The sequence below is a fragment of the Papaver somniferum genome, chromosome 7, assembly GCF_003573695.1.
Source record: "Papaver somniferum cultivar HN1 chromosome 7, ASM357369v1, whole genome shotgun sequence".
Lineage (NCBI taxonomy): Eukaryota > Viridiplantae > Streptophyta > Magnoliopsida > Ranunculales > Papaveraceae > Papaver > Papaver somniferum.
In genome coordinates this window covers 126,863,925-126,871,709 of record NC_039364.1, presented here as the reverse complement: position 1 = coordinate 126,871,709, position 7,785 = coordinate 126,863,925, and the positions used below count along the sequence as shown (strand labels likewise).

The 7,785-nt window shown below is 34.6% G+C and overlaps 1 pseudogene; it reads left to right on the top strand.

Moving 5' to 3' along the window:
* The first annotated feature begins 223 nt into the window (after nt 1-223).
* Nucleotides 224-7,785, top strand: part of LOC113295202 — an 8,329-nt pseudogene continuing 767 nt past the window's right edge.

Here is a 7,785-nt window from a genome sequence, read left to right as displayed (position 1 = left end):
GCGTTACTCATGCTTTTGTAACATAATAGACAACCAGTTCAGACATGTCAAACATTTCTGAATTCATGAGAAGCTTTAGTGTTTCAATGAGATAAATGAACCTATTGGGTAGGACTCCCATTAGAGTTGCTTATTTTAGATTAATGCGATCATGTAGTAAATGTTGGCTAAACAACTTATTCTTCTAATTCATCGCTGAGTGTTGCTTTTTTTGATCTATAAGATGTTTGATATCAGTGGTAATCCCAATTTTTGATTGACTAATTTATTTCTAAAAGTGTTTTGGGCTTATCCTTGGTTACAAGCTGAAGTTTCCATCCAGGTTTGAATAGCTATCATTTTGTTAAATGTTTATTGTAGCCGTGGTCAAATACTCAAGCCATCAAAATTTAGATATTGGCAAGAGAATATGACTCAGTAGGATCATATATATTGAAACAGTGATTAACTTTTTTATATCTTATGGTCCCTTGAATGATTTTCATACAGGTAATCCAGCTAGATTTTCCGGTAAGAAAAAACGTTGTTAATATACGCACTAAACCGTAACATTATGGTTATAGGATCCCTTCACTAACCTCATGTGCATGATTCCCTTTTTACCCAAAAATTAACTAAAAAAAATGTGTAGCATTAAGCAGGGTAGTACCAAGATGTGCTCCACGTCCAAGGCTAGAAATCAGCTCTAATAATAGCCGCGACACATCAAGGCTAAAGATCTGATCTCTTAGGTAAAACTCCTCCGCACAAAGTGAAGCACTGCCTGACAGTCGCTAACAAAAACAAAATCCTGTAAAATGCTATGCAAAAACTGTAAATATATTTTGCAATTACCTTCTGAATGCGACAAATTAAAGCTATTTTGAATAATAATAAAGAAAAAAGCTTAAACCTATTAGAAGAAACAATTAGAATTACCTTGATGAGAGACCAATTAAGTAAGTAGGGGACATGAAAACAAAAACAATTTGCGTCATAAAAAGTCGTTCTTTGGTTTAAATTATTTTAAAATTGTATTCAACAAACTAATTTTTAATAATTTTTTAAAATATATCCAAACCCTATATATAATGATTTTTGTACAAAATTTAGGTTCACGTAAGATGCATATGTTGGAACAAAATTTTTTATTTTCTTTGAGAATAAGGCGATTTATATTTAAAACCGGCTAACTGACTTGGAAAATCAATGTTGGATCCAAGTATGAAAAAATAATTTATGCACCGATTAGCATCCACTACATTAACAAATTAACATTGGAATGTAGCAAAAACAAACCAAAGCGGCACGAGTCACACCTAGTGTCCATATATATGTTAAGGTGCATACCTACATAATAAACAAACGCAACCAAGTAATTAAAATAGGAAAGAGATTACAACAACTCATCTCTCTCTTCAATCTTCCCACTTCCCACTTCCTACTTACTCTCTCTCTCTTTCTCTTTCTTTGTTCTCCGTAAAACCCTAGTTACGAAAAACATGCCGAATTCCAGATTTGAAAATTCTTCTTCATCAGTAAGCAGTGAAAGAATAGCAGTTATTCGGAAAGATCACAATGTTAAGGTACATATCTTATTCTCTGATTTTTTTTTTCAATTTCTAGGTTTTTGTCCTGTGTCTAAAATTAGATTTTGGATAATATCAATCTAATTTTTGTGCAGGTTGTCATTCGAATACGTCCTCTTAGTAATTCTGAAATATCAATCGAAGGCCTAAAAAAATGTGTTAGGCAGGATAATACTCATACAATTACTTGGACAGGGCACCTAGAGTCTCGTTATACATTTGATCTTGTTGCAGATGAGAATGTCACCCAGGTAGGCTTTGTCCTATTATTGATGATTACTGTGTTTTACTGTCATAGTGTACGGATCTCAATATTACTATATTGTAACAGGAAAATCTGTTCAATGTGGCTGGATTGCCAATGGTTGAGAATTGTCTAGGAGGTTACAACAGTTGCATCTTTGCATATGGAAAAGTGAGTTATTAAATTGCTGCACAAATAAGTGGTTTAAGTGGTTTTATGTTTATTTGCTCTACTTGTTAGAGTTTATAATAATCAAACCTTAATTGTTTGGTGATTAGTTCTGTTGAGCATTCATACTTCTCTTCATAGATTGTAGTCTAAAGGTTTAACAGAATTTTCTTTACATACTGGGAGTGGGAAGACATATACAATGATGGGAGACATTGATGGAGGAGCCCAAGGTATGACACCGAGAGTTTTTTAGCACTTGTTCACAAGAATCCAAAAGGTATGAGTTATTCTTCTAAACTTGTAACATATGAAATTGAAAAATCTATTCCACCTTTTATGTTTTTGTTAAGTGTTTCAAGTTCTATCTTCAGTGGTTTTTATAATTGTGTTGGATTTTGTTTCGTAGGATGAAGAGGCTCGCAAAGATGAAAAGCTGATATTTACTTGCAAGTGCTCATATTTACAGATATACAAAGAGCAGATTTTAGATCTTTTAGACCCATCAACAACTAATTTACATGTAATAAACAATAACTTGCTTGTATGCATCTTTTTTCCATCAACCATATCTCTCCACATCATACTTGTGTATTTGTTTGTGCTTCAATAGAACACTACTTAGAATTCTTTTAATATCTTATGCTTTTAACTCTTTCAGCTGAATTTTTTAAAGAATGACGAGACTCTAAATTTGTTCCATCATCTTTCCTGTACGAATTTAATTTCATTTTTTCTATTTTAATTGAAATTTTGGTTTATCTTCTTTCAGATTAGAGAACATTGTAATAAAGGTGTTTATGTGGAGAATCTGAAGGAGATGGAAGTTACTTGTGCACGGGATGTTATTCAACTCCTCGCTCAGGTATATAACAACCTTCTTTTTGCTCTACAGTAGACAGTTGTTACATGATTATATGCCGGCCGGGTTGGAGATTAGTTACTGGTTTATGCATTGCACCTCAGCATTTCTAATGTACCTTCATTCAGCTTGATTATCTTGCTGATATAATGTTTTAAGCATTTCATGAGTGTTTGAAAATAACATACATTGTATTATCCGTTGCTAATGGTCGAAGCATTGGCTGAGCAGTGAGTAATTAAGAATGATTATGCTCATGTTTACAGCGAACAAATAACAGAAAGGTGGCTCCCACAGAGATGAACGATAAAAATAGTCGTTCTCATAGTGTTTTCACATGTATAATTGAGAGTAAGGTGGGTATATGTTACCAACAACAACAAGTAAAGCTTACATATTTTTGGGGTTTATTTTATAATCATATGATATGAACGGTTTTCGTTTTTTTATGCAGTGGGAGGTTCAAGGTGTTACTCACCATCGATTTGCACGGCTTAATCTTGTGGATTTAGCTGGTTCAAAGAGGTAATACCCGTATAATATTCCATAACCAATATTAAGAGGATATCTATTTGGAAAATTAAAAATGTTTCTCTCTATATCTTTTTGATCATAAAGGCATGGTTAAATTGTAGGCAAAAGAGATCTGGTGCTCAAGGTGAACGCCTAAAAGAAGCCTCAAATATCAACAAGTCGCTTTCGACCTTGGGGTTTGTACCATTACCAAATGTCAAGTGGTTTTACCTTATGTAGACGTGTCTGTGCATTTGGAAGAAGTTCTAATTGAGTTTGTTTGGTGTCCTGCAGTAAAGTAATTATGAATCTAGTAAGCATCTCTCGTGGAAAGTCAGTTCACGTCAACTACCGTGATTCGAGGCTCACATATTTGCTTCAGGTAGATAATCCATTAAAAATGCTAATGTTGTTTCCACTAGATGTATCTTATCACTATTATATACCGTGCAAGTGTACCCTTGCTACTATCATTGAAATTCTTAATTTCTTATTTTCTTGGTGACATAAGATTGAGGTTCCGACAGAAAGTGTGAGTAAGTTAAAATACTTGCAATATCCTCGACTGTTGCACGAAAAAGAAACAAATATCCTTCACTGTATTGTTACGGCAGGACATGTGAACATGTTTGTAAATATCAATGCCACTTTTGTCCAGGACTCACTTGGTGGGAATTCAAAAACAACAATGATTGCTGATATAAGTCCTGCTAATTGGTCAGTGATTCATCTAAACCGTTATTTTTTCTTTTGTTAATTTCTCCAAGTGTCTTTGTATTTACAATTACCTTACCTCGATGTTCTTAGTTTATTTTTTTTATCTTCTCCGGCTTTACGCAGTAACTCACTGGAGACTCAGGACACTCTGAAATTTGCTCAACGTGCTAAATTTATCTAGAACAATGTATGTGTGATTCGCTTTTCCGCTTGTGCATCTACCCCACTCATGATGTGTAATTGTTTACTTGAAGAGATAAAATGATTCATTATACCCGATGCTTTAACAGCTATAATTGTCCATTTCCGCAGGCATTCGTGAATGAAGATGCATCTGGAGATGTGCATGCAATGCGTATCCATATTCAACAACTGAAGGTTTTGATTACATCCGCTTTCCTTATTTAAGTACTGGAATTCTATGATATCTATTGGGTGTAAGATTAATAGTTCACCAAAACTTCTGGCTTAATTAATATGAACGTTTCAAAATTACATTCTCTAGTATTTGATCATCCTAAATGGCCTTCTTGTTGCTATTATATCTTTCATGTATACATTGGATCATATTTAAAAAAGACTTCGAAAGTGACCTTCACTTATTTAGTTTACCGAATTTATCGTTCTTTCTTACGTCCTATTGTTTAACTTAAGATATTGTAACTCATTTCTGATTTGGTTTACATACAGAAAGAGGTGAACCAACTTCGGGGTTTGGTTAAAGGAGGAATTGAAAACCAGGAAGTTGATTTTCCTAGTGAAGACAAGATACATCTACTTTGAACAGGTCAAACGAAGTGAAGACAAGATACATAATCTGGAAATGCTGCTTCAGTCTCGTGAGGCCGGAATCAAAAGGTTGGAGGCAGTTGCATCTGGGAAGATGTCAGCTGAGGTGCATTTCTTACTGGAAAAGGAGGAAAACCTGAGAGAGATAGAGGTTTTCTGTCACCAGGTGGATAGTAACCTTGAAACGACCAGATTTGAGATGGAAAATCTATATTTGAAAGAAGAAATCCGAAGGCATGTGTTTCTTTCTTCCATTCAATCTTAGTTTATTTATTTTAACACTTCAAATTGTAACTCCGTGCACTAAAAACTATGCTAATTAGTCTAGTATAATCAGCCTACAATTGTATTTTAACGATCGCAAAAAGAAAGGAAAGCTCTGTTAGGTTAGAATGGAAAAAGATATTTCGAGGAGACGTTTCTTAGATAACACACATGCACTTTTATGCAAGTCTATTAGAAGTCGTTTGCACTTGAGCATTCTTCTCAATTTAATTGAAATCATTGATAGAATCTGTGACAGATCTTCTTATGTCGGTGTTGAACATTTGATATTCCAGATTACGGGTTTTTTCTAAGGAGGGAGAGCGCGAGATGATGAGTGAATAAATCATGATACTACGTAGTAAGGTATTCGGTGGGTCAGAATTGATTTTTGTCATTAGTTTGTGTACCCTTCATTTTTATTTATTCCACTCTTTGTGCTTATATCATGTATAAATTGCAGTTGCTAGAAGCATTAGATTGGAAGCTTATGCATGAATCTGAATCTTCGATGGATCAGGTGGACATCATGCTTATTTTGATGTTTTAAAGCATTTTGGATTAAACGATTTTATTTAGTTAACTGAAATTCTGAATTTGTTTCTTCGCTCAGAAAGGAAATTCTAGTCTGGCCAGCTTTGAGGATAGTTTGCTGACTTCTATTTAGGTATGAAAGCCAGCGTGATTCCAAGAATGTTTATAGTACAGATGCTGTTAAATAAGAGAGCTTGATTAGTTGATTTACTTGAGCATCTCCACAATATGTCGGTTTCCTCTTTTAGGGGATACAGTCACAAAGTTTCTAGGATCCTTTTCTTGTCAAATGTTTTTCTTATGTATGTTAACTACTAGGATCCCACATCATCCTGCGGTTCTTCTATGAGTGCGGAGAATGAATTCCTTCGTATTCATGTGATTTTCAACTAATTTTGGCTTGTTTAGCTGGTTTCAAGTTTGTTTATACTTTAAATTAATTTCAATAACATATTGCTGAATTTTCTTGATTTTGCAGAGCAAAGTTGAAACACTTCAGAAGAAACTAGATTCATGCCTTGAAGAAAAAGAAAATCTGCAGAGGTTCTTGTTTTTTTTCTCTTTCAAACTTATTTCCTTTGAAGATTATACGGTTCATATGTTTGTTTCATGTTCGTTTCTGTAGTATGAACATGAGTGGGAATAGCTCTATTGTATGATGAGAATGTGGTCATGGGGGATGGTATTTTGTGGTTATGTGGTGAACCTAAAGCTGTGATTTAACATAGTATGAACTATTTTGAAACCTACAGAAAACAGAAGAGCTAGTAATATGGAGGAAGAAGCAAGAAATAATCATATGGAGCTTAAAACCATGGTTGACGCAGTTTCAGCTGCAAGTGAACGAGAAGCTAAAGCTTCTGAAACGGCAAGTATCCTGGCGAAGGAGAATGAAGGACTTCGTATCCAGGTGATTTTCAACTACTTTTGGATTGTTTAGCTGGTTTCAAATCAATTTCAATAACATATTGCTGAATTTTCTTGACTTTGCAGGCTACTCAAAACCAGAGAGGAGTTGTAACACTGCAGAAGAATCTAGATTCCTGCCTTAAAGAAAAAGAAAATTTGCAAAGGTTCTTGTTTTTTTTTTGTCTTTCAAACTTATTTCCCTTGCAGATTATACGGTTCATATGTTTGTTTCAAGTTCGTTTCTGTAGTAGTAACATCAGTGGGAATAGCTCTATTGTATGATGAGAATGTGGTCATGGGGGATGGTATTTTGTGGTTTATGTGGTGAACCTAAAGCTGTGATTTAGAATTATAGAAATTGGGTAATTTAGTTTTGCTTTCCTGTAAATAGTTTTTAATCTAGGTTTGGGACACAGGTCATACAGCCCAGTCCTCCTTGGTTCTAAATTCCCGTAAATAACTCTACCATTTACAACTTCTAGATGCGAAGATATTAAATGTGTAAATTTGTGAATCTACCCTGCATACAGATTGATGATTTAGTAGGAGTCCTAGAGACTGAAAAAATAAGAGCTAGTAATATGGAGGAAGAAGCTAGAAAAAATCAGATGGAGCTTAAAACCATGGTTGACGCAATATCAGCTGCAAGTGATCGAGAAGCTAAAGCTTATGAAATGGCAAGTACCTTGGCGAAGGAGAATGAAGAACTTCATATCCAGGTGATTTTCAACTACTACTTTTGGCTTGTTTAGCTGGTTTCAAATCAATTTCAATAACATATTGCTGAATTTTCTTGATTTTGCAGGCTACTCAAAGCCAGAGAGAAGTTGTAACACTGCAGAAGAATCTGGATTCCTGGCTTCAAGAAAAAGAAAATTTGCAGAGGTTCTTGTTATTTTTTCTCTTTCAAACTTATTTCCTTCGAAAATTATTGAATCTCTTTCGCGATATCCCTTAGATACTCTAACATAGTATGAAACTCTTTTGAAACCTTGCAGACAGGTTGATGAACAAGTCAACAGGGCTGAGAAAACTGAAGATAACACGATTGACCTTGCTTCTCAACCTAAGGAAGAAATAGATTCAGGAGAAACTCCAACTACAAGAATCTACCTTGAATGGAAATCATATGAGATTAAATTGTTGAAGACGCGTGCTAAAAACTTTGTGAAGGATGGAAAGATACAGTGGCAAAATATTTTGGCGATGGGGGGGGG